Source organism: Dromiciops gliroides, chromosome 4 (genome assembly GCF_019393635.1).
Source record: "Dromiciops gliroides isolate mDroGli1 chromosome 4, mDroGli1.pri, whole genome shotgun sequence".
Lineage (NCBI taxonomy): Eukaryota > Metazoa > Chordata > Mammalia > Microbiotheria > Microbiotheriidae > Dromiciops > Dromiciops gliroides.
This window is the reverse complement of record NC_057864.1, coordinates 182,357,259-182,367,405: the sequence shown is the minus strand read 5'-3', so window position 1 is coordinate 182,367,405 and position 10,147 is coordinate 182,357,259.

The following is a 10,147-nucleotide window of genomic DNA, read 5'->3' as shown; positions in this document are numbered from 1 at the left end:
GTTCTAAATTGCTCTACATAATGTTTGAATCAGTTTACAACTTTATCAAGAGTGTATTAATGTCCCATTTTCCCCATTTCCCCACAACATGTGTCATTTTCCTCTGCTGTCCTATTATCCAGTCCAATAGGTATGAGGTATTACCCAGAATTGTTCTGACCTGAATCTCTCCAATCAATAGTGAGTTAGAGACTTCCAGGGCGGAGCCAAGATGGCCGAGGAAAGGCAGTGAGCTCCCGAACTCATGACATGATCACTCCAAAAAACATCCAAATAATGCCATAGGAAAATGCTCGGAGCAGCAAAACTCACAGAAGAATGTGCTGAAATCATCTTCTAACCAAAAATGTCTTGGAAGGTCAGAAGGAGGGAGCTGCTGTGCTAATACAGGAGTCGAGCCCAACCCCATAGTCACCCTGACACAGATCCAGTCCCAGGAAGGCTGCACCAGAGAAGTAGGAAGCAGACCCTCAGAGCCTCTGAATCAGCTGAAGCACCAGTGTTGTCTGGAACTAAGCTCACAGTCTGGTGAGTGGGCTGAGCCCTGGGCAGGGGGGAGACTACAAGGGTCTATGCTGGTGCTAAGGCAGAACTTGGATTTTATACCCTGCTGAGAACCAGGAAGTAGGCTCAAGTAGCAGGGGCCCAAGTGGGGGAGGGGCAAAGGCTCATCGGAGCTAACAACCACAACACACAAAGCTGGTTGATTAGCAAGTTGGTCTGGGGTCATTTAAAGACCAGGGAACAGGCCAGGCAAGTGAAGAACCTGATTCTCCTTAAATCATACCACCTGGGAATTCTGAAGCTTGGGATACTGCAGCCTGGAAACAGTGCCCCACTTTAAGGAGCTAAAAGTCACATAAAAGAAAGGCAAGATGAGCAGACAGAGAAAGGTAAGGACCATAGAAAGTAGGAAGACCAAGGGGTACCCTCAGAGGAAGATGTCAACATCAGGGCCCCTATATCTAAAGCTTCCAAGAAAAATATGAATTGGTCTCAGGTCATAGAGGTGCTCAAAAATGGACTTTGAAGATAAAGTTAGAGAGGTAGAGGAAAAAATGGAAAGAGAAATGAGGGTGATGCAGGAAAGACATGAGAAAAAAGTCAACAGCTTGAAAAGTCAAATTGGCTAAATGGAAAAGGAGGTACAAAAGCTCTCTGATGAAAATAATTGGCGAAGAATTAGGATTGAACAAATGGAAGCCAGTGACTTTATGAGAAACCAAGACACAATAGAGCAAATCCAAATGAATAAAAAAATAGAGGGTGATGTGAAATATCTTCTGGGAAAAACTGCTGACCTGGAAAATAGGTCCAGGAGAGATAATTTGAAAATTATTGGTCTACCTGAAAACCATGATCAAGGAAAGAGCTTAGACATCATCTTCCAAGATATTCTCAGGGAAAATTGCCCTGAAATTCTAGAAGAAGAAGCTAAAATAGAAATTGAAAGAATCCACCAATCACCTCCAGAAAGAGATCCCAAAAGGAAAACTCCTAGGAATATTATAGCCAAATTCCAGAGCTCTCAGGTCAAGGAGAAAATATTGCAAGCTCACAAAAAGAAAGAATTCAAGTACTGTGGAGCCCCAGTCAGGATAGCACAAGATCTAGCAGCTTCTACATTAAAGGACTGGAGGGCATGGAATATGATATTCCAAAGGGCAAAGGAAATGGGATTACAACTAAGAATCACCTACCCAGCAAAACTCAGCATAATCTTTCAGTGGAAAAAAAATGGAACTTTAATGAAAAAGAAGACTTTCAGATATTTATGATGAAAAGACCTGAACTGAATGGCAAATTTGACTTTCAATTACAAGACCCTAGAGAACCATAAAAAATTGGACCTGGGGGACAAACCTGGGGTCGTACAATGGGCGACTGTCTTGTGTCTGAGGCCGGGTTTTGGCTGGTATCCCCCTGGGTCCAGGGGTGATGCTTTGTCCACTGTGTCACTTAGCTAGGTGATGACATCTTTAGGGTTAAATTGAGGGGTGAAGGGAATTCACTGGGGGAGGGGGAAGGGCAGAGGTGAAATCCTACATGAAAGAAACAGGAAAAGGCTTATGGAGTGGGGGAAGAGATGGGAGAGGAGCAGGGCAGTAAATGAATTTTACACTCATCAGAAAAGGCTCAAAGATCTTAAACTCATCAGAGCTACCTCAAGGAGGGACTAACAGACACACCCAACTGGGTGGAGTAATCTGTTTCATCTGGGCAGTAAATGAGCCTAACACTCATCAGAATTGGCTCAAAGACCTCAATCTCATTAGAATTGGCTCAAGGAGGGAATAATGTATACACTCAATTGGGTGGAGTAATCTCTATAACCCTGAAGAAAAATAAGAGGGGAAGGGGATAAAGAGAGAGGGGCAAAAGAAGGAAGGGCAGAGTGGGGGAGGGGACAGACAGAAGCAAATCCCTTTTGAAGAGTGATAGGATGAAAGAAGATGGACAATAGAATAAATATCATGGGGAAGGGAATAGGATGGAAGGGAAACAGTTAACAATAGTAATCATGAGAAAGAGAAAAGGGGGAAAAATTGTACAAAAAATATTTATAGCAACTCTTGGTGGAGGCTAAGAATTGAGAATCAAGGGAATGTCCATCAATTGAGGAATGATGGAAAAAGCTGTGCTATATGATTGTAATGGAATGGTCTCATGCTACAGAAAATGACAAACAGGATGATCCCCGAAAAACCTGGAAAGACTAATGAACATTGATGTATAGTGAAGTGAGCAGAGCTGGGAGGACATTGTGCGTATTGACAGCAGTATTATTCAATGAGCAACTGTGAATGACTTAACTACTCTCAGCAGTGCAATGATTCAGGACAATCCCAAGTAACTAATGAGGAAGCTTACTATGCACCCCTACAGAAAGAACTGATAAAAAGAACACTTGTGGACTGTTTATATATATAACCTGGTTGTGATCTTGTGGAGGGGGGAGGAAAGGGCGGGAGGGAGGGAGGAAGAAAAATTTAGAACTCTAAATCTTATGAAAATGAATGTTGAAACTAACCTTACATGTAAATGGAAAATAAAATAAATGTTTGTTGCTGGAAAAAAAAATAGTGAGTTAGAACATTTTTTTCATATGGCTTTGATTATTTCATCTGAATACTTCATGTCTTTTTATGATGTATCAGTTGAGGGATGACTCTCATTTTAACAAATTTGACTCAGTTCTCTATGTGTTTGAGGACTGAGGCCTATCAGACAAACATGCTTCAAAATTTTTTTGGTTACTATTGCTATCTGTATTACCCTCCATCCTATTCCCTCCCCTTGATTTTTAATTTTTTTTTTTTTTTTTTGGAGAGCAATGAGTGTTAAGTGACTTACCCAGGGTCACACAGCTAGTAAGTATCAAGTGTCTGAGGCTGGATTTGAACTCAGGTCTTCCGGAATCCAGGGCTGGTGCTTTATCCACTGCCCCACCTAGCTGCCCCCCCTCCCCTTGATATTTACTCTATTTTCTATCTTCTTTCACGTTATCCCTCCTCAAAAATGTTTTGCTTCTGACTGTCCCCTCCCCCAATCTGCCCTCCCTTCCTTCAGCCCTCCCCCCCTTATCCCCTTCCCCTCCCACTTTCCCACAGAGCAAGATATATTACTATCCTGACTTGAGTGTGTATGTGATTTCCTCTTTCAGCCAATTTTGATGAGAGTAAGGCTCATTCATTCTCCTACTCCTTCCCCATCTTCCACTCCACTCCATATGCTTTTTCTTGTCTTTCATGTGAGATACTCCACCTCATTCCATATCTTCCTTTCCCTTTTTCCCAGTGCATTCCTTTCCCCCCTTAATTTTATTTTTAAGATATCTACATGGGGAGACAGCTAGGTGGTGCAGTGGATAAAACACTGGCCCTGGATTCAGGAGGACCTGAGTTCAAATCCGGCCTCAGAAACTTGACACTAGCTGTGTGACCCTGGGCATGTCACTTTACCCTCATTGCCCTGGGGGGGAAAAAAAGATATCAACATGGGGCAGTTAGGTGGCACAGTGGAAAAAGCACCAGCCTTAGACCCAAGAGGATCTGAGCCCAAATCTGGCCTCAGACACCTGACACCCACCAGCCATGCAACCCTGGGCAAGTCACCCAACCTTGCCTGCCCCACACAAAAAAAATCAACGAAAATGCTTTGAAGATATCATCTCTTCATATTCAACTCACAGCTGTGCCCTCTGTCTAAGTATACTCCACTCTGTTGCAGTAATAATGAGAAAGTTTCCCATGTAGGGATGTAAACAGTTTAACCTTTTAATATCCCCCTCATGATTTCTTTTTCCTGTTTACCTTTTCATGCTTCTCTAGCGTTTTATATTTTAAAATCAAATTTTCTATTTAGTTCAGGTCTTTTCATCATAAATGCCTGAAAGTCCTCTTTTTCATTGAAGTCCCATTTTTCCACCTGAAAGATTATACTGTCTTGCTGGGTAGGTGATTCTTGGTTGTAATCCCAGTTCCTTTGAAATGGAATCTACTTATAATCCTGTCTGTACATGTGAACTCATTATCTTTTCTCCAAAACCCTTTCCTCTTAACTTCCCTGTTGCTGTCAAGGGCACTAGCATCCTTCCAGTTACCCAAGCTCAAAAACTAAGTGTTATTCTAGACTCCTCACCATCTCTCATTCCCCATATCCAATCTGTTGCCAAGGCCTATTGATTTTACTTTTGTAACACTTCTTGTATAGGCCTCCTTCTCTGCTCTAACACTATCACCGTCCTGTTGTAGGCCCTTGTCACCTGATTTCTGGACCACTGGAATAGCCTGCTGGGGGCTCTGCCTGCCCCCCAAATCTCTTCCCACTCCAATCCATCTTCCATTCGGCTACCAAAGTGATTAGACAAAAGTCTATAATGTCACCTTCCTTATCTCTCTCCCCCAATCATATATGCCAGTGACTCCTTATTGCCCCTAGAATCAAATATAAAATTCACTGTTTGGTATTCAAAGCCCTTTACAACCTGCCCCCTTCTCTGATCTTACATATTATCCCCCCACACTCTGATCCAAAGATGCTGGTTTCCTTTCTCCTTTTCTCACAAGATGCTCCATTTCTAGGCTCTACATTTTCACTGGTTGTCCCCTATAGCCAGAATTCTTTCCCTCCTCAACTGTGTCTCTTATCTTTGATCACTTCCATCTGGTTCAATTATTAAACTCCTACTTTCTGTAAGAAGTCTTTCCCTATAGCTAGGCCCTCCCTTCTGAGATTATATCTCCAATTTATCTTGTAAATAGTTTGTACATAGTTATTTGTGTATTGCTTCTTCCATTAGACAGTGGTCTCCTTGAAAATATAGCCTGTTCTCCCCTTTTACTTGTATCCCCAATGCTTAGTGCAATGCCTGACACATAATAAGTTCTCAATAGATTGTTGCTGTTGCTATGTGGAAACAACCTGGGTTCAAGTCATACCTCTGATACATGCTAGCTGTGGGTGGGCAATCCAATTAGCCAATCTGTGTTCTGGCAGCTCTCTGAGCCTATATATTGCAAAGAAATTGTTGACCTATATTGGGAGCCCCAAGGGCAGTTCTCCAGCCACTATATCATAGTGCCATGTGACTATGAATCATGGAAATTTATAATCTAAGAATCAGAATTTTAGAAGGCCTATGGGATTATGGGAAGACTCATATAGTGTATAGGAAGAGGGCGGCAGCATGACTTGCAAATGAGAAGTGGTGTTAAAAAAATCAAGGATAATGATTAGAAAGTCACACAGAGCTCATCTTTTGGTAAGGAGGAAAGAACAACAAATGAACAAGCCTGATCTGCACTGTATTACTAGACTATACTAGAATACCCACCAAATAAGAAAGGAACCAGAGGAAGGTCTCCACCATTTTGGACAGAACAACTATAGAGGATTCATGGAAAATCATGGTTGAGAATTGCATAGGATAAGAAGACATGAATAGATTCCAGTTCATATCAATGGAGGCAGTACCCACATTGATTACATTATGAATCCATTAAAGTATCAAAGCAAATCAACCTCAATTTTGGGAATTTTTAAAACCTTAAAACATCAATTGATAGGATAATACACAAAATACTGCATCAGCTAGGTGGCATGGTGGATAAAGCACTGACCCTGGATTCAGGAGGACCTGAGTTCAAATCCAGCCTCAGACACTTGACACTTACTAGCTGTGTGACCCTGGGCATGTGACTTCACCCTGTTTGCCTCAATTTCCTCATCTGAAAAATGAGCTGGAGAAAGAAATGGCAAAACACTCCAGTATCTTTGCCAAGAAAACTCCAAATGGGGTCATTGAAGAGTTGGGACGGACTGAAACAACTGAACAACAAATGCATGATATTTCATTAATTTAATCATAAGAGGAGGCAGCATGATGCAGTGGAAAGAGCACTGACTCTCAAGACTCATAAGATGAAAGTTTAAATCCTGCCTCTGATGGTTATTACTTTGTGGCTTTGGCAAAGTCACTGAAGCTTCCTACACCTCAGCTTACTCATCTATAGAATGAGGCCCATGAGGCCCCTTCCAGCTGTAGATCTATGTTGCTATGCTTTTCAGGTGGGGAGGGGAAGCCTCATGGACTAATGGAAGAGTAAACTGCTCATGGTATCAGGAAGCCTTGTCTCTGACCCAGTACCAGCTCTGTGACCGTGGGTCTCAGTGTGTGACCCCATCACTACCACATTTCTAATGTACTATATCTTTGTGCCTCACATCCAGGATCAAGCTCAGTGTATTTTCAAGAAAGGGACCATCCTGCTCAATGATTAAGTGATGGGTCCAAGGTCACATAGAATGGGCTGTAGCCAAATCCAAGTCTCCTGGCTGCCTTCCACCAAACCACTCTGTGTCATTCCTAAATCAGCTAGTGCTGCATTCATTGTGATCACAAAATTACTTTGGGCATTCTTGGTGTTTTAAGGGTTCACTGACAAGTTCGAAAAGGTCATGGGAAATATTATCTAGGTAGAGTTCATTAAATTACAATAATCTATTACAGAAATACTGGGATTCCATCTGAAAAGGAGACATTAACTTTAATTTTTTGTTTTGTTTTCTTTTGTGAGGCAATTGGGGTTAAGTGACCTGCCCAGGGTCACACAGCTAGTACATGTCAAGTGTCTGAGGCCAGATTTGAACTCAGGTACTCCTGAATCCAGGGGCCAGTGCTTTATCCACTGCACCACCTAGCTGCCCCCATTAACTTTAATTTAATTTTATGAGAATGTCAGAGCTGGACTATGAAGTCAAACCCTCTCATTTTACAAAGGATGAATTAGGGCTACCAGGTGGCACAGTACAGTGCTGGGCCTCTAATCAGGAAGACCTGAATTCTGATCTGGTATTAGGCTCCTGGGCAGATAGGTGATACAGTGCATAGAGTACCAGGCCTGGAGTGGGAAAATTCATCTTCCTGAGTTTAAATTTGACCTCAGACACTGGCTAGTTGTATGACCCTGGACAAGTCACTTAATCCTGTTTGCCTCAGTTTCCTTACCAGTAAAATGAGCTGGAGAAGGAAATGGCAAATCACTCCAGTATCTTTCCCAAGAGAACCCCAAATGGGGTCACGAAGAGTCAGAAACAACTGAACAACAACAATCTTAGATAATTTCTAAAACTGTATGATCTAGGGGCAGCTAGATGGCGCAGTGACAAAGCACCGGCCCTGGATTCAGGAGTACCTGAGTTCAAATCCGACCTCAGACACTTGACACTTACTAGCTGTGTGACCCTGGGCAAGTCACTTAACCCTCATTGCCCTGCAAAAACAAACAAACAAACAAAACTGTATGATCTAGTTGAAGTCAGTTGACTTCTATCTAGAAGTCAGTTGACTTCTCTTTATCTCAGTTTTTTCAATAGCAAAATGGGGATAAGAATAGCACCTCCCTTTCAGTGCTGTTGTGAGGATCAAATGAAAAAGAAAGCCATATCATGAACTTAGTCCTTAATAAATATTTGTTTCTTTCCTTCTAAAGAGAGGTGACAAGTCCCAAATCATACTGGGGGTTAGTATTTTTTTTTAATTGTGAATGTAGCTGTCGCTGGGATAGGGTCTAGGCCTGGAATTTATTGGAATTAGGAACCCCAGGATGAGTAAATTTACTCTCCCAACACAGGTAAGTGCTTCCTCTTCAGTCTTCCTAGAACATTAAAATGTTAAAGCAACTTGACCCAAATCTGGTAGTTAGTTTGTAGCAAAGGAGGACTTGAACTCAGGTCTTCTGCCTTTAAGGTAAGCTTTTTACCTACTGCCCAGAACAGTACATAATGGAAAAATTAAAAAGGAAAAAAAGCAAAAGAAAAAACTCCCATCAATTTGAAATAAAAAGACCCAAGTTTGTGAGTTCATGATCCAGGAGATGGTTTTTAGTATAAAGCTAATTAAACTAATAGCAGGCAAAGGGGAAAAGGCAGATAGCCTGGGGTAATGAATTTAAGTACATTTTTAGACTAATGAGGTACTTAAGGATTATCTCCAACCCTAAGAGGTTTTTTTTTTTTTCCTTCCCTTCACTTCAATTCATGGCCTTTGTCTAGACCACTGCTCCTGGGGAGATTGCCTTATTTCCCAGTTTTCTGTTTATTCCCTTGGGTAGGAACAATAGGCACTGCTTGGGTGGGCTAGCCCCGGACCTCACTTTAGTGGAGGCAAAGGATTTGGAATGCTTATAGGTCAGGAGTAGGGGCCCAAACCTTTGAGCCAGGAGACTTTATCCCGGGACTTCCTCAGTTCTCATAGGTTTAATGATTCCCTTAATGCAGGTGGCTCACAGAGCTATAAGCTCAGCCTTAGTTTCTCCCTTGAACTTCAGTCCCTTATCACCAGCTGCCTAATGGACATTTCAAAATGGACGTTCTTATAGACATCTCAAAGTCAGCATCCCCCAAATGTAACTCAGTATCTGTCCTTTTAAATCCTGGTCATGATACCAATTGTGTGTAACCTTGGGGAAGTCACTTTACTTTTATATAAAACCTTATCCATCAACTGGGAATGATAACATCTGTGCTATTGGATTCACAGGGCTGTAGTGGAGAAAGTGTTGTCAACTTTAAGGATCTGTTGTAAGGGGCTAAAATTCTAGCTAGTCTGTCTAAAATATCTAATGAGTGGTAGCCAATAAATTATAAGCTTTAACAAGAATTAGACTTTTAAGGATAATAAGAATTTGGTGAAGAGAGAGAAAGATTGAGAACAGATTTCCCATAGCATGGAAATCCTAGCATTCCTAACAACTGTAACGATTGGAATAACGCCACCTGCTGGAGACTTACTGTAGAAGAATTCCGCCCATGAAGCAAAGGTCTTTGAGGGCAAGACCAGGAGTCTTTTCTTTGGCATCAGGAAGTGACGGGAGGAGGAAGGAAGAGACTGGCGCTCGGTCTGGCGCTCTTTCCTCTGGACTCTGGTGGAGAGCGGAGCTAGAAATGTGCTCTCCCTTTAATAGATAGGAATCTAGGCCTTTCTCTCTCTCTTTACCAAATTCTTATTCTCCTTAATAAACGCTTAAAAGTCTAACTCTTGCTAAAGCTTATAATTTATTGGCGACCACTCATTAAATATTTTAGACAGTTTAGCTAGAATTTTAGCCCTTAACACCTCCCACTTGAAGTCCTGCCACCAAACTGATGTCTCAAACCCAAAAGAAGAAGTAAGCCCTCAGCCAGTGTCCACTTCCTACTTCGTGTTCTCCTCCCAGAAATGGGAGGCTCCTCAAGTTGACTGGCTGGTAGCTTTGGTAGACAGTACCCACAAGCAAATGTCACTTCCTGATGCCAAGGAACTTGACCACACGACTTGCCCTCAGATGACTTCTCCTCATGGCAGAGCTTTCCTACGGTAACTCTCCAGCAGGTGGTGTTACACTGTGGATATAAAATCCACAAGTCAAGTGAGTTGTGCTATAAGAAATGATGACTATGATGAATACAGGGAAGCACAAGAAGACTTGTATGAACAAAAGAGGTGAAATAAGCAGAACCAGGGTAACAATATGCACCATGACTGCAACAATGTAAATGGAAAGAATAACAGCAGAAAACATTTGGAACTGGTGCTGTGAATTATAATGACCCACCTTGGCTCCAGAAAAGGGACATGCATCTTCACAGAGGTGAGGGAACTGTG